Source organism: Canis lupus, chromosome 19, assembly GCF_011100685.1.
Source record: "Canis lupus familiaris isolate Mischka breed German Shepherd chromosome 19, alternate assembly UU_Cfam_GSD_1.0, whole genome shotgun sequence".
NCBI lineage: Eukaryota > Metazoa > Chordata > Mammalia > Carnivora > Canidae > Canis > Canis lupus.
Window position 1 is genome coordinate 14,217,879 of NC_049240.1, and position 23,060 is coordinate 14,240,938.

Here is a 23,060-nt window from a genome sequence, read left to right on the forward strand (position 1 = left end):
TACACTTGGCAGATGTCTTCATGTACAAAGCGACTTGGGCATACCACACAACTAGGTCTGTGGCTTGGATAAAATAGAGTCTGGTGATAAGTATCGCTTGTGAGTTACTGTAACTCTAGCTCTTTATGTACCATCAATTTGAGACCAGTTAGGTTACTGTACCACAAATAAAAATTGCTGCTCTAAGAATATGCCAAATGGCTCCAGGAAAGGTGACAAACATTTAAATTCTGGAACTTCAAGGAAGATTTTGTAAGAGTTTCCCTTTGTTGACAAATGTTTTCATTGTGTCCAGAATGGCTTTTCCTTACTCGGTGCAACTAGGACTACTGAGGCGGCTTTGGACAATCTTTTGCTTGAAACAAAACTTTCTTGTTGGATTAACTCCACCCTCCCCAACCCCCTGCCCATAGTATCAAAAATATTCTTTCTGCTTGGGTCTGATTTTGTGTTCTGTGAACTCTAAGAAATTTTGGTTCCTTTAATTAAATACGTAGTAGAGAAATGTGAACAAGCTATGTGCAAATTAATTATAGGTAAAAATACATTCTCTCTGCTCATTTTTGGTAGGTCTGACTTTCATTATTTTATGCCTATATTTTTTTATTAGCAAATTGATTGTTTAAGATGCATTTTTCCTCATGAAAATTAAAAAATTGAACCTGAAATTGAAATTTGTCAGTATCAATTGGATTGCTTATACTAGACAACAGTATATGAAGGCTCTGGTCTTCATTTGGATTAAAAGAGTGCGGTTTTATATGCCAGTCAGAGGATTGAAATGATTCAGTGGGAATGAATCAGTGGTTTCCCACACTGTCAGCACATAAGAATCACCTGGATCTCATCCTCAGGTGATCTGGATTGGAAAAAGAGGGAGGCTAGTAGTTTGTCTCTGATTAGTCTAGGTGATTCTGAGAATCAAGCAGATATGGGAACCTCTGGAGGGATGGTAAGTTTTTTTCTCCTCCTACATCTAAAATTCCACGACTATTCTCCATTTATTATTTCCATATCATAAATATTTAGAGCTAGAAAGTATCTTAGAGCACATTTGGCTTGAATTTCTCATTAAAAATAAAATATTTTTATCCATTCCCACCAACCTCTCCTCTGGTAACCATCAGTTTGTTCTCAACAGTTAGGAGTCTGTTTCTTGGTTTGTCTTTCTCTCTTTTGTTCCTTTTGCTCATTTGTTTTGCTTTTTAAATTCCACATATGAGTGAAATTATATGGCATTTGTGTTTGATTGCCTTATTTTGCTTAGCATTATACTCTAACTCCATTTATGTCATTGCAAATGGCAAGATTTCATTCTTTTTTATGGCTGAGTAGTATTCCAGTGTGTGTGTGTGTGTGTGTGTGTGTGTGTGTGTGTGCATCACATCTTCTTTATCTGTTCATCTATCAGTGACACTTGGGCTGCTTCCATAATTTGGCTATTGTAAATAATGCTGCACTAGACATATGGGTGCATGTATCCTTTTGAATTAGTATTTTTGTATTTTTTGGGTAAATATCTAGTGGAGTGATTACTGGATTGTAGGGTACTACTTTTTGTAACTTCTTGAGGAATTGCTGTACTGTTTTCCACAGTGGCTGCACCAGTTTGGATTCAAACCAACAGTACAAGAGGGTTCCTTTTTCTCCACATCTTCACCAACACTTGTTGCTTCTTGTGTTGATTTTAGCCATTCTGACAGGTATGAGGTGATATCTCATTGTAGTTTTGATTTGCATTTCTCTGAGCGGTGAAATAGGTAATGGAGATTAAGGAATGCACTTTTTTGTTTTTTAAAGTAGGTTCCATGCCTAATGTGGATGTTGAACTCATGACTCTGAGACCAAGAGTTCCGTGCTCTACCTACTGACTGAGCCAGCCAGGTGCCCCAGGAGTGCACTTGTTGCAATGAGCACTGGGTGATGTATGGGATTGTTGAATCACTGTATTTTACACCTGAAAATAATATAACACTCTATGTTAACTAAACTGGAATTAAAATAGCAAGTGCAAACATGGAAAAGTAGTGGTCAAAAGCAAAAGTTTAAAAGTCAAAACTTTCCAACTTTAAAATAAAAATTTGAAGGGTGTCTGGGTGGCTCAGTTGGTTAACTGTCTCCTTTTAGCTCAGGTCATGATCCCAGGGTCCTGGGATCAAGCCCTGCATTAGGCTCCCTGCTCAGCAGGGAGTCGGCTTCTTCCTCTGTGACCTCTCTTGCTCTTACTCTCTCTCAAATAAATAAACAAAAATCTTTAAAAAAAGTTTTTGCAAAAGTAAAAAAATACAATCTTTTTTTAAAAGTCAATCTTAATTTCTTAGAAATATAAATATTTTTAGAATTATTTATAGAAAATTTGGAAAATGGACATAAAAAAGAAAAGAGAATAAAAATCATTACCCCTACTCTGACCACTTACTCTCTACACATTAGTATTATAATTTTTAAATTTGAGTATCATTGACATATAATGTTATATTAGTGTCAGGTGTAAAACAGAATGATTCAGTTTTTCTATACATTATGTTATGCTTACAACATAATTATTATTTACACATTTTCAATTTTCCTTCCTTTCTCTTAAATATATATTTCTTTAAAAATGGGAGTATACATTTATGAATGTATGCAAGGTCTCTAACTTGCTATTTTTGCTTAATATATTTGGGAACATTTTCCATATCATTAATTCTTTATGATTACAGAATCAATGGTTTGGCTTTAACAATCATTTCAATGAATGCCTTAATTTTGGTTACGTAGGTTATTTTCCATTTTTTTTCCTATTATAAATGATGCTGATATTAACACCCTCATTGAAAATTCTTTGCATACATACTTGATGATTTTCTTAGGATAAATTCCCAGAAGATGAAGTTCTGGAATATAGGATAATAGTTCGCAGCATGGGCTTTGAACCATACAGCCTGGATTTGTATCCAATTATTGATTTTGTAAACTTGGGCAAATTTTAGTGTCTCAGTTCCCTGACATGTAAAATGGGATTAATTCTTAGTACAACTTTATAGAATTTTTTCTGAGGATTAAATGAGCAATATACTAGGAGCACTTAAAAGAGTGTGTGGGACAGAGTATGACTTCAATATTGGCCATTATTCTGGCACTAAGGCGATGTACATTTGGAAACTCCTAGTTTTTGAGAGTTATTGCCAGTGTACTTAGGAAATTGTTAGAAAGTTATTGCCATTTTTCCCTCGAGAAAGGCTGTAGAATCATTGCTCCTCCTAGAAGTGTTTAGAGTCCATTTCCCTGCATCTGCACCAATCCTTTCTTCATTTAAGAGGAAGAAAAATGAGGTTCTAGTGAGATCAAATTCCTTAACACTGGTCTCATTGTCAGGCTTTGACAGATTTGGGACAACAGTACAGCTTCATAAACCTGTCCCTATCAGAATTATAAATTAAGAATCTTACATTTGTATATATTAACGTATCTTGTTTCGTAGGATTGATTGGAATGAAGCCTTTTCCCCCTTCCAGATACAATGTAACTGTGGGAGCACTGGATATAAAAGGGTCATTCTCCAGTGTGATATGTGGCTAATTGATTGTAATATATACTTTCCTCAATAAGAAATAGAGATTGGTGATTATAAATATGTATGGGGAAAAAAACCTCCCTGAAAACATTTAAGACTCATTTATACTTTTTGTTTTCTGATATTATAATAAAAGCCAGGCTTATCAATGGGTCACTAGAGGGCACTGTGACTCTTCAAGTTTTCAAGTTGTACTGTTTGGAAAAGAAATTCTGTTCTAAAGGATATTTTTGACTTCTGTGAAGATTTTTGCTGGCATCCAAAAAAGTGAAATCAAATATGAAGAGTGTGATAAGTGCATAGAAATTGATACAAGACTGTGTATGAGTTGATCAGGAGGTTACCTTTTTTGGTTACAGGAAAATCCAAGTTTTAGGAGCTTTTAAATTATGGAAATGGTGTGTTTTGATCTACCTTCCTTTCAGTGTAAGACAGTGTTTTGGTCTAGAGATTTCTCATTGTTTTCCCCCTCTGGAAACATTTTATGTTACAGCTGTAGTTGTGAGTGTTAACTTGATTCACCAAATGGCATAAACCGATATTTATGAAATAAAAATTTATGTTGTAGTTATTTTAAAGCATTATATAATATTCCGCCCCCCAACTGATGTGAGCCTTTAGTAGGTACTTTAGAATTTACCTAAGATCCTTTCATTGGCATCCTTATTTTTACTTCGTTAAATACTGTGCTGAAGAGAAAGCTCTTCTTTCACTTCATTTTTCCCACTATATGGCTAAGCCTGGGATTATGTTAACAAAATCAGCCAGCAGCATTGCTTTGCCCTTCACAGTGACCTTCCTGAAGGACTTCCTAGTGAGTAGTGTGCATCAAGCAGCATCTTTGTTAACAGTTAACTATGATTTCCATTCACACAACATAAAAACCCAGAACATTTGAAATGGTAGTAGCCGGTTTTAATTTGATAAACTTGCAAATGGTTCACCAATTTCTTTTCTATGTTTGTCATCTTGTAGTAGGTTGTTTAGAAAAAAAAAGTCCACACATCATTAAGTTTGAGTTTGTCCTAGCCTTACTAAAGGGACTTGGTTTATTTATTTATTTTTAAAGGGACTTGTTTAAAATAAGGAGTGGTTTTGTACGGTCTTCAACAACCAGGTGCTGGGCTCCTTCCTTTTTTATAAACAAACAAACAAACAAATAAATTCAATAAAAAGACTCTAAGTAGTATAGTTAAAATACAAGATATTAATATTATTTCTAAAATATATTTTTAAAAAGGCTCTATTATTGTCTCTTCCTGGAAGACAATATATCAAAACTTATTTGTTCAAATTGATTTTTTTATGTTTCTTAACCAACCTCACCTTCCTTTTTTAAAAGAATATTTTATTTAAATTCAATTTGCCAACATATAGTATAACACCCAGTGCTCATCCCATCAAGTGACCTCCCTAGCCCATCACCCAGTCACCCTACTCCCCCAACTTCCTCCCCTTCTGCAACTCTTGGTTTCCCAGAGTTGGGAGTCTTTCATTGTTTGTCTTCCTCTCTAATTTTTCCCACTCGGTTTCGCTCCTTTCCCTTATAGTCCTCTTCACTATTTCTTATATTACACATATGAGTGAAACCATATGATGATTGTCTTTCTCTGATTGACTTATTTCACCTAGCATAATACCCTCTGGTTCCATCCACATCAGTGTAAATGGTAGGTATTCATCCTTTCTGGTGGCTAATAGTCCATTGGGTGTGTGTGTGTATAAAATATATTCTTTATCCATTGAAGGACATCATGGCTCCTTCCACAGTTTGGCTATTGTGGACATTGCTGTTTTGAACATTGGTTGCACCAACTTCACCTTCCAAAACAGTTTACCAGTCTCATCCCCTCCACATTTCCCCCTCATCTCCTCAATTCAGAGTTTATGCTAAAATTCTTTAATCCCTTCTCTTCCTCTCTTTCCTTCTCTCAATAATCTAACAGGCTGCAGGACTCTATCTCCAATTATATATATATATATATATATATATATATATATATATATATATATATTTTTTTTTTTTTATTTTCTAGAGTGGCGTTTTCTGAAAGTAGCCAAACCTTGTCATATAGCATCTTACTATACCTTAGGTTTAAATCAAATCATTTTTCTGTGTATGGTTCCTTCCTTTCACTGTAAAGTAGAACATTTTAAGTAGCAGTGGCAAGCCCCCTCTCCCCCCAACAGTATTAGAGTTTCCTTTACGGAAAGCGAGATCAACAGTGAGTGTGTGTTGTATGAGAGCACATGAAATTGGCAGTGAGGGACCCCTGGGTGGCTCAGCGGTTGAGCGCTTGCCATTGACCCAGGGCGTGATCCCGTGATCCCGGGGTCCTGGGATCGAGTCCCACATCAGAAGCTGCAGGGAGCCTGCTTCTCCCTCTGCCTCTGTCTCTGCCTCTCTCTGTGTGCTTCTCATGCATAAATAAATAAAATCTTAAAAAAAGAAAAAAAAAAGGAAATTGGCAGTGAAACTAATGGCCAGGTTAATGTTATATTGGTATGGGGCTCACTACTTCAAGGATCAGTTCTTTCCCTACTGTGGCATCTGATCAAATCTGTTTCTGCTTCCTTGCTGCAGCGTGGTAATCACAGCTAGCATTGCTGAATACCAATGTATCTGGCAGGCTAAACCCTTCGTTTAGGTATTTAGGGCGCACCCTATAGGGCTCATCACGCTCTCTTGGCCTAGGCAGGATGGGCAACGTGTTCCTTTGGAATTCAGGATGGAGCCTACTTCCGGAAAGGTTATCTTGTTGGCGGTCACTGAGAATTACCGGGCTGCCTGGGACTTTCAGAACCACCCTAGGGCTCCCATAAAAACACTTTAAAAATAATATTTTTAGGAAAAGATGATGGAAGTAGAAACCACGTGATGAAGAATCTTAAATCTATTAAACTGTTGTTTTTTCAATCCCCCTCCCCTCCCCCCCCTCCCCCAACTAACGTGTCCCTGCAGCCATTTCACCACTACGGTTGTTGAGCAGGGGGTAATTGCTGCCTTGGGAAGAGGAAGATGGATGGAAGGGAAGTCTAAGTCAGGCCAAGTAAACACAAAATCAGGCGGGGGCTGAGGAAGGGACGGTCAGACAGGCGTGTCGGAGTGTATCCCGCGGTGGGCGGGGATGGTTAGAAGCAAGGGAAGCCCGGCTCTCGCTCCCAGGAAGCCTGCGGGGGGCATGGGAACCGAGCAGCGCCTCGTCGGGCCTCAAAGGCAGTGATGGCGGCGCACGCAGGGCGTGCCAGGGCTCACGGACCAGGGCAGCACTGCGCAGGCCCGAGCCACGTGGCCGCCTCGAGAGAGAGCAGGGGACGCCGGGAGGGCTGCCGTCTGCGCATGCCTGCGGCGGAGGCGGGGCTGCGCGGCGGGGGTGCGCAGTGGGTCAGGAGAGCCCGGAAGCGGCGGCATGAGGTGCGGGGGAGCCGGCGGGATCACGCCCTGGCGCCGTCGCGTCGCTCCCTGGTCGCCCACGTGCCGCCGAGCCGGCTAGTCAGACAGGGAGGCCTGGAGGTAGCCCGCGGTGAGGCGCCGTTTGCTGAGCTTCTCAGCTCCCTTTTGGAGAGCGGGACGGAAGAGAAAGCTTCGTCGCTCTGCCGTTACCCCCGGAGAGGCCTAGACGACCTGGAAGACCCCCGTCTTCCCTGAGACTGTTTTACAACCGGAAGTGAAGGAGCAGCCTCCGTCGCCAGGTTCGCTTCCCGACTCCGCTGACAGTGGGAACTTGAGCGCCGCGTTGTGTCCGTGAAATGGAAAAGGAGGCCACGTTTTCACGAGACGCGAGCGTAGCGTGTACTTTTTCAAGCCTACAAGGTACAGTTTGTGCGACAGTTAGAAAAGTGGGATGAAAACATTAAAAAAAAAAAAAAAAAAGAAAGCTTGATCTCCAAGCTCAATATTTGGTTTTCTTCAAGAAAACACACAATTGTATCACAAGATGGGGGTCCTACTGCGTAATTCCCTGCCCCAATTTTTTATACGTCATGCTTTATTTTGAGTGTTTTCCCGGTTCTTCAAATATTTAATGGCTGTAACTTGATTGCACTCTTCTTCACCTTCCTCTTCCGTTTTCTTAAATGTTTGTCCTGGCCCCATTTACTGCCACAACTGTCTCCTTTATACCTCTCCTGGGTGCATCAGGCTTCCTCTTTTTCAGTCATGCCTGTATTTTGAGGAGCTTTTTTTTTTTTTCTTTTTTTAAAGATTATTTATTTATTCATGAGAAACAGAGGAAGACGGAGAAGCAGGCTCCATGCAGGGAGCCCGACGTGGGACTCCATCCCGGGTCCTCGGGATCACGCCCTGGGCCGAAGGCAGGCGCTAGACCGCTGAGCCACCCGGTCATGGGCTTGCTTGCTTGCTTATTTATTTATTTATTTATTTAATTATTTTAATTCATGAAAGACACACAGAGAGATAGAGGCAGAGACACAGGCCGAGGGAGAAGCAGGCTCCATGCAGGGAGCCTGATGTGGGACTCGATCCCGGGTCTCCAGGATCACGCTCTGAGCCGAAGGCAGGCGCTAAACTGCTGAGCCACCCGGGATCCTCGTGGAGTTTTTTAAATCATGCAGCCATCATTAAGTACTCCAAGACTTTGTTGTGTTGTACATGCTCTGCTCCATTTCTGAATTAGTGCCTTATTCCCGAGTTCCATATATTGGGAGCATATTTGAGAACTAATGTGAGGAGTCTTACCAGTCAAAATGCCCTTAACCACCACAAACTGTATTCTCTAATCTTCCAGCCAAGTCAGATACTTGATAGGGAGGATGGCTTAATTGGGATTAAAAAATCATGACTAAGGAAAATGTCCCCACAACTGTAGGAGCATGCTCCTGTGAGAATTGTGTTTTTTTTTTCCCCACATGTATGCAGAAGGCAGTTCCTTTTACATGTGGGAAGTTTATTATTGCCATCTTTTTGGAAAATGTGGGTCTATTCTTATTTTCTCTTCTTTGCTTAAGCCACCTGCAATTTCGTTCTCTTTAGCTATGACTGGCGTATATATCTGTAGTTGTTATTTTGTAATCTTGGAATTTATTTTATTTTTTTTTACCAAGGTAACTTTCTATCTTGACCTTAATCTATGTGAAGAAATGGGTTTAGAGTAAATGACTAGCCACTTTTAGGGGCAATTACTTAAGAAGAGCTCCAGTTATTTTTATATTTTAATGCATAAAGATACCTGTTTTTTTTTTAAGATTTTTTTTATTTATTTATTCATGAGAGGCAGAGAGAGAGAGAGGCAGAGACACAGGCAGAGGGAGAAGCAGACACCATGCAGGGAGCCTGATGTGGGACTCGATCCTAGGACTCCAGGATCACACCCTGTGCTGAAGGCAGGCGCTAAATCGCTGAGCCACCCAGGGATCCCCCGAAATTACTTTTTGAAGAATGAAGCAGGCACTGAAAAGGGAAACATATTGTTCCCAAATTTGTCAATTTCTCTAAAATTAAAGGGAAATAATTTTGGATCTGAAATCTTGAACAATGATTACTTGCTGGGCATATGAAAATAGAAGAATAACTTTAGAGTAACTAGAAGGGAAAGTTTATTTTAGAAACATTTTAAGCTTAGGCATACTAACATAATATACAATATACATAATGTATATTGTTATAATTATAATATTAGGCCGATTATTATACAATACTATTAAACAGTATTATTATTATTGCCTTTTTACTTCTTTGGCAAGGGTGGAGATGCTATTGTGATATCTCTTAGGTTCAATTAAAATATGTAAAATTATTTTCAGACTTGGGGCTTTCGTATTACAAATTACATTGTAGAGGTCATCTGTTAGAGCCATATTATCAGGCTTAGCTCCAGGAAAGAAAATTATTTTTATAGCAATTAGGAGTTTAGAACCATGGTACCCAGGCCTCACATTGGATAAAAAGAACTGGAAGAGTATTAATTCAGTTTAGGGTGAGGCGACTCTTAGGATAAACAGCCTCTGGCTATGCCAGTTTAAGTTTTATATATTAGGGAAAAAGTACACGTGTTTTATCTGAATTCAGTTCTAAACATGATTGCTTAAAGAGCAGATATAATGTCACATCCGTCAAACATAGATTAAGGGTGTGCTCCGTCCGGGGTTCTCCTGTACTAAGGTATAATTTTTACTTTATGATACTAGCTGGGTTATGAGAAGAAACTGGAAGAAAAAAGAGGCTGTTCTATAAATAATATTGATATAGTACTAAATAGAAAAAATTCTGCAATATATTGTAGATATAAAGAAACCATATGTAGAGAAAACTCCACAAAAAATTGTACCATAATAATGTGAGAAGGGAAGGTAAGATTAAAAGGGGAAGTTAAGGTTAATAGTAACTTTCACCCTGAGGCCAACACAGTCCCTTTTCTTGTATATTATTGGGTTTCTGTACATGTGTTTGAAGAGAGATGTTTGGATCTAGGTTACATAATCCATTGCTGTTTGCTCCAGAACATTGTATAGCATCTTTGGAGCTTTCCTGTCAGCTTCTCTATAAAAAGAATTGTTCTTAAATCTCTGCTGCCTGGAGCTATGCTTCAGCTAGTGTAATTTTTCCATATTAACTTTGCTGATAAGCAGAGCCTACATTATAAATGTAAGTTTGACACAAATTGGGAAGAAAAGGAAATAATATGAGGTTTATTCAGTCTTGTAGAAGTTTTGCCTGAGGAAAAAATGATACAAATGTTTATTATTTAATTAATTTTTAGGCTTGCTCTCACTCTCTCTGTCTCTCCATTTGTGGAAAGTATTTACTCCATCAGTGTACTGAAAGTCTGTTCAACAGACCAAAGGCTAGCCAATATACAGCATTTCTCTTTATTATTTATATATTATTTATATTGTTAAGGTTGAAAAAAAATGAGGTGAAAGGAAACATTTGTGGAATATAGAATTTGAAGAGCATATGGCTATTAGGGATTAATAGATTAGCTGTGCAAATAGAAAATATTCTAAAGCCTTTGAACTTTCTATTTAGTAGTTGGCATTTGCATTCATCAATCTCTTCTAAACCTTTCTTTTACCTTACAACAATTTTGAGTAACAGCCATGTCTCCCATTTTCTGACATCAACTTTACTTACCGTTAACTGATTTCTTATAAAAGATATAATTCAGGAACAGCCAGATGGAGAGCTGCATAGGGCAAGATATAGGTGAGGGGCATGTGGAGCTTGCATGTCACCCTCCTAGTACCTCGATGTTTTCACTAAACCAGAAGCTTTCTGAACCTTATCATTAGGAGTTTTTATGGCGGTTTCATTGGTTGATTAAATAAATCATGGACTGTTGGTGATGAACTTAATCTCTGGCCCCTCTTGCCTCCCTAGATGTCAGTGGGTGGGGCTGAAAATTCCAGTACTCTAATCTTGCCTTGGTCTTTCTGGTGATGAGCACCCATCTTGAAGCTATCTAGGGACCTACCAAGAGTGGCCTCAATTAAAGAAAAGATGCTTTTATTACCCAGGAAATTCCAAGGGACAAAGGAACCAGGGATAAAGACCAAATATTCCAAGTTGCTTCTATCATCCCTTTCATTCAGGAAATTATAGAGGTTTTAGGAGCTCTGTTTAAGGAACTGTGGGAAAAGACCAAAATATATGTTGTTTTTAAATCACATTCTCCCTTTCTAATTTATGATCATAGGAGAAATACTGTCCTTCCTCTTTTTCCCATCACATGTATCAATTATATTTAAGTATCTGGCATATCCCATTAGAGCTTCTTCACTAAAAAAATATTTTCATGAAAATCCCAACAAAAGGAGTAGAAAGGAGAAACTTCCTCATATAGGTTATGTTCTTTTTTCCCCTTGTAATCTTGGCACGTACTGTTTCATGAAGGGTATGATAATGTCCACAAAAGTCTTGTGGTTAGATATAAATATCATAGGTTACAAATAAATTTCCTTTGTCAAACAGGAAGTATGGCAAATGGGAAATAATTATCTTAGAATGTTTTTTGTTTACTTTTCTGCCTGGTTTTAAAAATGTTGCTATTTCTTATTTTGCCTTTGCTCCTTTCTATCCTCCATAGTACATGTCTCTTGATTACAGTCAGTCATACATTTTTTTTCAGAGACTACCTATATACTAGTGACTTCCAGATCTGTATTTCCCAGATCCTAAGTTCCTGATACATAAGGGAGAAATCTTTCAGTTTTCCTACAGGCATTTTAAGCATTCGTTTATTCATTCAGTGCATTTAAAAAATGTTATTTCTTTCATTTCTTGAAATACCATTAACATACAGTGTTATATTAGTTTCAGCTGTATAATGTAATGATTTAACAGTTCTACACATTACTCAGTGCTCATTACAATAAATGTACTTTTTTTTTTTTTTAAGAGTGCAATAAGTGTACTCTTAATCCCCTTTATCTGTTTCACCTATCCCCACACTTTCCTCCCCTCTGGCAACCACCAGGTTGTTCTCTGTATTTTTTTTTTTTTAAGATTTTATTTATTTATTGAGAGAGAGAGAGAGAGAGAGAGACAGGCACAGGGAGAAGCAGGCTCCATGCCAAGATCCCGAAATGGGACTCGATCCCTGGTCTCCAGGATCACACCCCTGGTGCTAAACTGCTGTGCCACCAGGGCTGCCCAGTTCTCTGTATTCAAGAGTCTTTTTATTGGTTTCTTCTTTACTTTGTTCGTTTGTTGTTTATTAAGTGCGTTTTTTTCTTTTTTCCTCAGTGCATTTTTATTAAGGGCCTGTTATGTGCTAGCACTTAACCTGTCCAGAACTTTTCATTTCTATTTCTCTCCATAAGTAAATACTTGTCTCCAGATAACAAAGAAACCTGGGGACTGTTTTTCCCTTTTCCTTTGATGATAATGATAAAAAGAACTGGTCTAATACTGTGATAGGCATTTGGCATACTTCATTACTTTGTTGTATTCCCATAACAATTTTGTGAGTTAGGAACTAGTATTTTAAAGTCAAGGAGAAATTTGAATTGAGAATTCTGTAAATTATTTGAGATCAATATGGCTATTGGGTGGGAGAGGCAGGTCTAAACTAAGGTCCTATGCAGTAACAGATTGATTTTCCTTCATTAATATTACGTATGTAAAGCTCCCTCTTCTCCATTCTCACTGTTCCAAGTGTAGTTCATTCCTTCATCAACTTGGCCTGGGTTTCGTTTCTTTCTTTCTTTCTTTCTTTCTTTCTTTTTTTTTTTTTTTTTTAAAGATTTATTTATTTATTCATTCAGAGAGAGCGAAGAGAGAGGCAGAGACACAGGCAGAGGGAGAAGCAGGCTCCATGCAGGAAGCCGATGTGGGACTCTAGGATCACACCCTGGGCTGCAGGCGGCGCTAAACCGCTGCACCACGGGGCTGCCCTTGGCCTGGGTTTCTTAAACTGGTTTCTGTTAGGTTGGTTCATATGTCTCCATTTCATCTTCAGTACTGCTACCAGATAAATCTAAGATCTGATCATGTTACTTGTCAATTAAAAACCCTTCTATGGCTTCTTCATTAACTACATGACACGGTACATACTTCTCTCTGACTGTTCCTCACACTCTCCTACTGTCTCCCCTCCACTTAGATTCTTTGTTAACAGAACAAGGGTTCTTTGTTTGTAGTGGAGTAGCAATGTGCCCACTCTAGTGGCTGGTTAAAACTGGTCTAAGCCAGTGTTTCTTGATGGAGGTGTTTTGGTGTTTTGAACAGTACAAATCTCCATTGTAGGGGATTGTTTCCAGCATTTCAGTGTTTTTAGCATTTTTGGCCTCTAGGCATGAGATGCCAGTCATGCCACGTGCTTCTTTCCATCATTGTGATGATCAAAATGTCTTCACACTTACTAAAACATTCCGTTTGGGGCCTGGATGGCTCAATTGGTTAAGTGTCTGACTCTTGGTTTTGGCTCAGGTCATGATCTCACAGTTGGGGATCCAGCCCTGCATCAGGCTCTGGGCTCGGCGTGTAGTCTGCTTCATATTCTTTCCCACTTTCTGTCTCAAATAAATAAAATCTTAAAAAAACAAAACAAAACATTCCCTTGGGGTTGAGGTACAACCACAGATCTAAGTTAATCATGGTATTCCTTCCCCCTGCTCGTAGATTCACTCCTAGCTAGTTGTAGTCGTGTGATCCTCTTAGGGACCCTGAGACCTAAGGGAAGTTAGCTGCCGGATCTTCAGGGAAAGCTTTTCATTTTCTTAATTGAAAGGACAGATATAGCTGTTGATGTTCCTCTTTCTTCTGCCTGTCCTGAATGAGGAGTAGAGCAGAGCTGTAGAATCCATTTTGCAACAAGCCAATGTTCCAAGGGTAGTGGAATAGAAAGAAGGGCCTGAATGTTAGCACCAGCACTGGCCTCTATCTCGTTGCAATTCATTTTTTTTTAAAAGATTTTATTTATTTATTCATTCATGAGAGAGAGAGAGAGCGCGAGCGAGAGGCAGACACAGGCAGAGGGAGAAGCAGGCTCCATGCAGGGAGCCAGACGTGGGACTCGATCTCCGGTCTCCAGAATTACACCCTGGGCTGAAGGTGGCGCTAAACCGCTGAGCCACCCGGGCTGCCCTGCAATTCATTTTTAAATCCTGTACATACTGAAATGCTCACTATGATGTTACCATTTATTGCCATACAAAGTTATTACAATATTATTGACTATATTCCCTATGCTGTACCTTTCTTCCCCATGACTCATTCATTCAGTGACTGGAAGTTTGCACTGCCAAATCCCTTCACCCATCTTGCCCATCTCTCCCCTACATCCCCTCTAACAACTACCAGTTTGCTTTAAGTAGATTTTGAGAGGAAGAATTATTTTACTTTGAATTATGAATTCTGTCATACTTGGTATCTAATACAGAATGTGTCAGTCCAGAACAAATTAAAACATTGGAATAATTCTTGCTTGAGGATAGCATTCCTGTAGACTCATATTTCTGGCTCATTGTATCTTTCAGTTGTAACTACAAGGGGACTACAAGGTTCATGTCTATAGCCAATTAAACATGTCACCTCCTCAGTTACTTGGCTATCAGCAACTTCATGTCCATTCTGTTTCTTCACCTTTTTCTATAGCTGTACCTGGACTTTGTCTTACCTAATATTTCTTCCTTAGACATAATAAGCCATCCTTCCTACTCTTGCATTAGTCCTTTTTTACTAGGTTTTCTTTCTTTTTGTCTTTTTCTTTTTTGTACATGGGAACTAGTCCTTGACTTATCAGCATTCTCTCTATTGGTTAATTCCTGTCTTTCTATAATTCCCATGGTTCATCATTTCAACCATCTGTAAGCAGTTCCCTAAATTTCCTTACATTTTGCATATCTTTGCCATTTTGAAAATGTTATTTTTTCATTCTCCGTAGAAGTTCTTTCAAAACTTGTCCATTCTTGGGGTGTCTGAGTAGCTTAGTCAGTTAAGCATCTGCTTTCTTTTTTTTTTAAGCATCTGCTTTCAACTCAGATCGTTATTTTGGGGTCCTGGAGTCTGGCTCCCTCCTCATCAGGGAGTCTGCTTCCCTTTCTCTCCCCCATTTTATATGTGCACTTGCTCTCTCTCTCTCTCTCAAATAAATAATTAAAATCCTAAAAGAACCAAACAACAACAAAAAACTTGTTCATTCTCCTTGAACTCCAGCTACTTATACCCTCCCCCCAACTGCTCCCTTCTTAAGAGATAAACATTTTGCCATAAAGAAAATCTGTACTATCCCCACCTTCTACTCAATCCCTCCTACTTATAATTCAGAGAGGACCCTTTCTTTTGTTTAGGTATAATCTATGTGAGTTCTAGATCTCATACCCTGCCATCATCTCACGGACCTTGCTCAGTGGATTTTTTTCCCTTCTCCTCTTGTTATGTTCCGTTAGAATTTATATACGGCATAAGTTGCTCCTGTTTTGTAAATGTACTTAGATCTCGCATCCATTTGTGGATCCTTGCTCTTTTTCCAATCCCTTTTAGTCACATATTTTGAGAGTTGTATTTTGTGCTTCCACTCCTACTTCCTATTACTTTCTCAACTAGTTCTGTTCCTTCAGTCCACAGGTTCCTTGGCTTGAATGAAACTCCTCTCTCCAGAGTCACTAGTAATCTTGCTAAAGCCAAGAGGCATGGCTCAATCCTTACATTATTTGACTTCTTTCTTTTATTTGATACTTTTGATCCTGACACACTTTCTTCCTTTGACCTCCATGATATTCTAGGTAAAATTTTCCTTTTACTTTTCTGGTTCTTTCTTACACATCTTTGCAAAATTCTTTGCCTGAGGAGTCTTTCCTGCAGTCTTCTCTTTTCATTCTATAGTTCTTTTCTTAGATCATCTGTTTCTAGGACTTAAAATACCAACCATATACTGATGATTCCCAAGTTATTGATTCCCTCTCAACAGTTCTTAACTTCAAACCAGTATATACAGTTGCCTATTAGATGTTTTCAATTGGCTATCATATAGGTATTTCAAAACAACACATCTTATCTCTTCGCACATGCTTGCTTATCCTTTGTTGTTTCTAATCTCATTAAATGGCATCATCAAAGGAGAAACTTGAAAATGATCTTTAACTTGTCTTTCTCCGTTATGTTCCATATCTAAAGATAATTGGATCCTATTTCTTCCACCTTGTAAATATTTCTCTGATCTGCCAACTTTTCTCTATTTCTGTTGCTATTTTCCTAGTTCAAATTGACATTTAGCTGTCATCTGGGTAAATGCAAGAGCCTTCTATTTCATCTCCATGCTTTAATCTTTCCTTTTTAAAATCTATTCAAATGCACGTATTGTTCACCTGGCTAAAATCCCTCAGGAACTTCTGTTTGCTCTTCTGGCCTAAACTTTTAAGCATAGCTTATCAGGTTCTACTTCTTTACACTCGCCAATAACCACTTAACCCTTTTTATTCTAAGCACTACACATATTAAAGTTCTTCCTATTCATTTTTCACTGTTATATGCTCTTGATTTCATGATTTGGCATATGCTTTCTTCTTCCTACTTCAATTTGTTTAACTCTTACTCATTTTCTTTTTAAAAGATTTTATTTATTTATTCATGAGAGACACAGAGAGATAATGACATAGGCAGAGAGGGAGAAGCAGGCTTCGTGTGATGAGCCCAATGTGGTACTCGATTCCAGGACCCTGGGATCATGCCCTGAGCCCAAGGTAGATGCTCAACCACTGAGCCACCCAGGCATCCCAACTCTTATCATTTTCTAGATTTCATCTTAGATATCCCTTCCATTAGAAAGCATTTTTTCTTTTTTAAGAGTTTATGTATTTGAAAGAGACCGTAAGAGCACAAGGGTGGAGTGGGGAGGGGGAGAGAGGGAGAGGGAGAAGCCAACTCCTTGTTGAGCAGGGAGCCCCATGGGGCTCAATCCCAGAACCCTAGGATCATGACCTGAGCTGAAGGCAGATGCTCAACTGACTGAGCCACCCAGGTACCCCTAGAAAGCCTTCCTATTTCCACATCTCCACCTCAAGTCTGGGTAGGTCCTAGGGCACTTTGTATCTATATTATCATGACATTTATAACAGTGTATTGTATTTACTTGTTTATTTGTCTATGTCATGGATTAGACTCCGTTTTCTGGAACTGAGTCTGATTAGGTCAGCATGGCATGCTAGGGTCTGGCACATTACATGGTAATAAATGGAGACTTAACACATGATTGAATAAATAAGTAAACGAGTGGGTTACTTGTAACTGATTAAATGTATAGAATGAGTGAAAGTTTAGGACAAAAAACCCTAAAATATGGGTTTGAAGTCTAGGTTGGCTGATGTTGCCAGTCATTGGGAAAAGGAATCCAGAAAGCAGAGTCATTTTGGAAGTGAGATCCTGAAACATTTATGTGGAGCTATCTGATGAGCAACAGAATTTTATAGGAATGGTTTCAGGAGAGGGAAATAAACTAGAAACATTGATTGGAGGTCATCAGCCTATTGAGTATGAGAGAGCCTGGGAGAGGCTGTATAGTGGGAAGAGAAGAGAGCAAATTGTCAGAGTACTTAGGAACACTGGCATTTATGAGGTGAGCAGAACAGCAAGGAACCCACAAAGGCATCTGAGAGAAAGCAACCCACTTGGTGTCATGTAAGCAAAGGGAAGGGGGAGTTTCAAGGAGAGATAATTGACAGCGTCCGATTAATTAGGTGTTTTGTTTTGTTTTGTGTGTTTTGTGTTTTTTTTGGTCATTCAACAAATTGAGTTTCACAAAGGATATTGTGTCAGGTGTTATTCGTCCACCTTGCTTCACTACAAGTTTCTTGAGTGCAGAGATATTTGTACTTTTAATCCCAGGATTTATCCCAGTATCTGACACCCAGTAGAATTTGATAAACAGGTGTTACACATTTGCTCTGGTTAGGTGATGGACTCAAAATGTATGGCAACATAGGCATAAATGATTTCTCTTTATTCTATAAAAATTTTCTTCTAGATCACATTTGGATTTCAGAGACGTCTGGAAAGTAGAATATAGTTGGGTACTTCCCATTGTATAATTTAAAAATGAGTCTGCCTTAGTGAATCTTTTCAATTTTAACATCCTTGACTTTTCTGTTTATTTTTTTACTACCTAGTTTCTTTATCTTACAGACATCTCTAGTTCTGTGTCTTGTTCTGGGGAATACAAAAAGAGATGTGATAAAAATAGGTAATATTAAATAGTATTGATTTAAAATGTTAAAAAGTCCCATCATCAAAAAATAAGACAAAGTATAGAGCTTACCATCAGTAGGGTAGAAGTAGTGGTAGTGGAGATGATAGAACAGGGTCTCTATGTTCTCAAATACAGAGCTTGCCTAACAGTCCTGTGGAGAGAGCACTGGTCCTCAAATAACATCTGTTTTGAATCCTTACTCTTCACTTACTAGGTGGGTGCCTTTGAATTTATCCCAGACTTTCTGAGCTTTACATTCTTCATCTGTAAAAGGATCATAAGAACTTCCCTGTGAACCTCCTGGGTTAGCCAGAGGATCAAATGAGATTGAATATATGCAGCTAGTTTGCACAGGAAAGACTATTATTCTTTGCAAGCACTCATGAAAGTGTCTGATACTTGCATTGTGTTTCTAGTCTTAGATTTCAACCATTTGGTTTGCTATTTGAATACACCAGAGCTGCAGAAAAGTTTGTTATAGTCTAATTGTAACATTATATAATACAATGTAGTTATTTAGAGGTAGAAATGCTACAGTGTAACATAGGTATTTGGAGGTAGAAATACTATAGGAATGCATATACTTTAAGCCTCCTCTAAGCTTCTTAAAAAAATATAAACCAATAGCCTAGGACACAAAAACAGTCTTCCCAGTTTATTCTTCCTGGAGACACCCAAACTCTTTAGAGAGCTGATTGGTGTTCTTACTTCCCACACAGCTGTAGTTGAACCTGTGCAGTTACCTCCAGGGAATTATTTTGGCTTTAGTGTGTTGGATAATTGCCTATTTGGACAACTTTGCCTTGGATAATTTCCCTTTGACCAATCATGGGAGTCATAAATCCATGCACAGGGGGACATATTTCAGAAGATAATATTTGGCCATAGATAGTTGCAATTTCAAGACCCTTTCAAAGGGTGATAATGACATATTTTTACTGGACAATGTAAGTTTTCAAACTTTGAAGATATATTCTGGGATCCAGATCATTTATGCACCAGTATAGAAAATGCATTGCTTATCCATCAACCTGTTTTAAAATGTTAAGGTCATGAATAAGAATGTTCCACAGCCCATAAAATACTTTTCTTGGAGTAATACCTAACCAGGGGGAATATTTTTAAGTATGTAGGAGTTCTACTTTGGTATTCAACTGAGATATAAAATGAGAGAGAAAAAGACCCATTTCTTTCAAAGTATGTTTTCCTTATAATATTAAATGTTTAGAAAAGAAAATGCACAGAAAGATTTGTTTTTTTTATAATCCTTTTTTCATCTCTGAATTTATTTTGTTTTGATTTCATCATGGAAATTTTAATGAATGGCTCGAGTGGTTATCTCATCTGTAAAATCTGTTGGGTATAGTTATAGTTATGTTTTCCAGAAAATACTATGCTAAATGTGGGTCAGGAGTATTTAGAAAAAGGATACAGCTGTATACTATTCCTATGAAAAAAGAAACAATGTCAGGAGTCATCAGAGATACTTAGAGATGCTTTCTGCAGGATTTCCAGATTTCAACAAAATTGTTTTGCCCTGAATAATGGTAGGTTTAATCCTAGCCAAAATGCAACTGGGCAATCTGTTACTTCCCATATGGAAAGCAACTGTTCAAGTAAATTATATAATTGTACATTACAACTTTGCTTCTGTCATACATTATAAATTCAATTCTATCCCAAACTGAGACCATTGCATGATTGAGCCAAGTTTAGTGTTGCTTTAACCAGCCTTTCTTGTCGTAGTTGCATCCAGCAAAAAAACAGTGAATTCTCTTTATATTTCTCTTACTTGGCTTCTTGGAAATAGAGATTTGCTTGGACCTGTCACTGGAAGTCACTTTTATCCTGATTGGGAGAATCGATCAAGATGATTTTCTAGAGTAGCCTGTTGTGAAGTGAAGAGCCTAATAGGAAAAGGTAATTGTTCATTTGGATTTTTATTTTCTTCTGAATGAGATGGTTAGTACTAAAATTTATAGAGCATCTGTAAAACCTAAAAATTATTATTACATGGACCTTTTTATTTGCTCATGATGGTGTTCTGCCATGGGAGAGCTGAGCTCATGGTCTCACTGGGCTGGTGCTCGTGAGGCATTGTAGAGCGTTCTCTGTTTTGTCATGTTGGCAAAGGAAATTACACCAGTACCATGATTGTCAGAATGATGCAGCACCTCTGAGGAAAGGGATTACTGCCTTATTAAAGATAGGTTGGGGTGAGCTATGCCAAATGTTGAGTGGGATTTATTGAGTACCCTACAAACACAGTGTGAAATTTCTGTACATTTTAGTTGTGAGAAAACAAGTGTTGGTAAGAAAATAACAAAATTGCAAGTGAGAAAATAATCATTTTCTGGGTCCTTTCATGAGGCAAAGGGATGAAATCTAAAAGGAACTGTCAGGAAAACATTAAGTGAGGCAAGTAAGTAATATTAGTCATGCTTTATAGTAAATTGAAGAGCTGAGATGTGATACTTCTTACAATGTGTGTCTGACTCTTTACCAGTGGTTTTGTTTCCTTTTACTCAGTTTGTGAGGATGTGTTATGAGTGCACAATTATATTCACTTTCTCTAAAATTCCAATGTTTAAAACATTCCAGGACTTCTCAGATTAAAATGATACCTTTCAAGTTATAGGCCATTGTATTAAAATATAAACTTTAAAATTTTATTATTCATTGCATGAGTGATTTGTTGTTTAGGTCTTTTTAATGTAACTTCCTTTTTTTTAGAGTATAAAATGACCCATGTTTGGAATTGTCAGGTTGTTCACCTTGCAGCAGACTTACAAAGTAAAGTAAGCTCATTAATGCACTCTGCCTACCTTTAAAAGTGGCTCATGTAGAAGAAGAAAAAGCTTACTTTATTTTTTTAATGGAACAGTGTGTTATCTTTCTACAAATATTAGCATTGGGCTATGCAAACAGCTTAATGAATACTTGAGAAACCCTGAAAACTATTACTTTTTGTTATTATTAATCAATAATTGTCTTCATATATCTTGTGTTATTTATCTCTATTTTTATAGAGCCTTAGAGAATTAAAAGGAAGCAACAAAAGATAATTTAAATTATAGCAATAAATAAGGGTAACTTTGCACTGCCTAAAAACTTAAGAATAATGAATTATGAAAATTTCAAAATAAAGCTACTATGCAATTTTTAATTAAGCAAGTTTACTCATCTTTCATATTTGTTGCCACCACTGACCATAATTTATGAGGATGTCATTATCAATTAACTTCTAGTGAATAAATGATACATAAATTATCATTTGATAAATAATGGTTTATAGGTTGGCAGTTTGATACATTTATTTAAAGGACTGATAAAGTTACTATAAAATGATACAAGATTGATGACTTTTGGAATATTAGTACTTCAGGAAGTAGATAGATGGGTGTGCATAAGTCATTTAAGCATACTCAAAGACATTATGACATCATATTTTTTTTTTTAAGATTTTATTTATTCATGAGAGACAGAGAGAAGAGAGGCAGAGACACAGGCAGAGGGAGAAGCAGGCCCCATGCAGAGAGCCCGATGCGGGACTCTATCCAGGGTCTCCAGGATCACGCCCCGGGCTGCAGGCGGTGCTAAACCGTTGCGCCACCGGGGCTGCCCTATGACATCATATTTTAAATTGTGAAGCCAGAACTACATCTGTTAAATGCTAAGCACACTGGAAAATTGGATTTATTCTTGAATGCCTTTTACTTATTTCACCAAAAACCAGCATTCTGAAAATTGGCAAGATGTCCCTTAGATTAACCGTATCTTTAGCCTCAACTTGTGTAGTTCCTTCTCCATCTATTATTTCTTTGAGCCATCTCTTCTAATTGCCTGTTTGTTGAGACATGAACAAGAAGATACCCTTAATAACTTTGAATATTGTTGCTTTTGTTTTGTTAATATATATAGTTCATAGAAATATATTTTCAGATTGCTTGTTTTGAAGGAGAAATAGGCAAGTGCAAGTGATACATCTTTTTAGTGGACAAAGGCAGATATAAATAAATAAAGAAGTTAGTAAAGCTTAAGTCCATTTTTCTTATTGGGAGGACTGAGAAACTTGTGCAAAAAGGAAGTTACACTTCAATTTTTCTTCTAACCAATAAGCAAAGCAGACAACTGTTTCCAGTTTCTTTTACCTCCCTCACTGTTAACATGGCAGTTTGGTACCTCGTTTTATATTTGGAAGTATTTGCTTTCCCTGTGTTTATGACACAGCAGCAGAAGTGTACAAAGATCTACCACCAGTGGTAATGGTACTTTTGGGGAATATAAAGAGTTTTCTAGTGGATAGCAAGATGTAAAATGAGCTCCAATAATGATGTTACTTTCTCCTCTAATTGAAGGGATTTCCTTAATTTTGAGGGAAGATGAAAAGAGTTAAACATAAAAAAAAAAGAATGCATTTCATTATTTTTGAATTAAATGTTAGTTGAAAGCATTTCCCTCTTGAATAACGTAAAGGGAGAAGTCACATGAGATTAGCACAAACGTGAGACAATTATGGCCATAAATTAGAATTTTCAGAAGCTCTGACTGATTACTGATTGTAGGATTTATTTTGAAGACCTTTTGGTAACCTCAGCTGTAATGTTTGCTTGCACGGAAGTCTCCGTGAGTTGGGGAAGGAGTCCACATGGTCCCTTTATGTCATAGCCTGCATTTAAAACTGATTTCCAACTTGGGGCTCACACTTTTGTTCCAAACTTGATCTTTTTGGCATCAGAGCTCATGGTCTTATGGCCAATTTGGATTTTTAAGCAAAGAAACTAATTTAAAACGTCTTTTGGATAACAAGTGACTTTTAAAAAATAACATTTTAATGATTTAAATGGAAACAACCA

The 23,060-nt window shown here is 37.8% G+C and overlaps 1 long non-coding RNA gene and 1 pseudogene across 1 annotated transcript in view; one reads left to right on the plus strand and one right to left on the minus strand.

Moving 5' to 3' along the window:
- LOC100687837 overlaps positions 1-6,971 on the minus strand; it is a 99,374-nt pseudogene extending 92,403 nt beyond the window's left edge.
- A 14-nt stretch (positions 6,972-6,985) lies between these two features.
- The window catches only part of LOC111091111, a 30,141-nt gene continuing 14,066 nt past the window's right edge, over positions 6,986-23,060 (plus strand). Inside the window, exons 1-2 of the long non-coding RNA XR_005373946.1 lie at positions 6,986-7,373; positions 20,015-20,124. This is a non-coding gene — a long non-coding RNA (uncharacterized LOC111091111). The remainder of the gene's footprint in view (positions 7,374-20,014; positions 20,125-23,060) is intronic.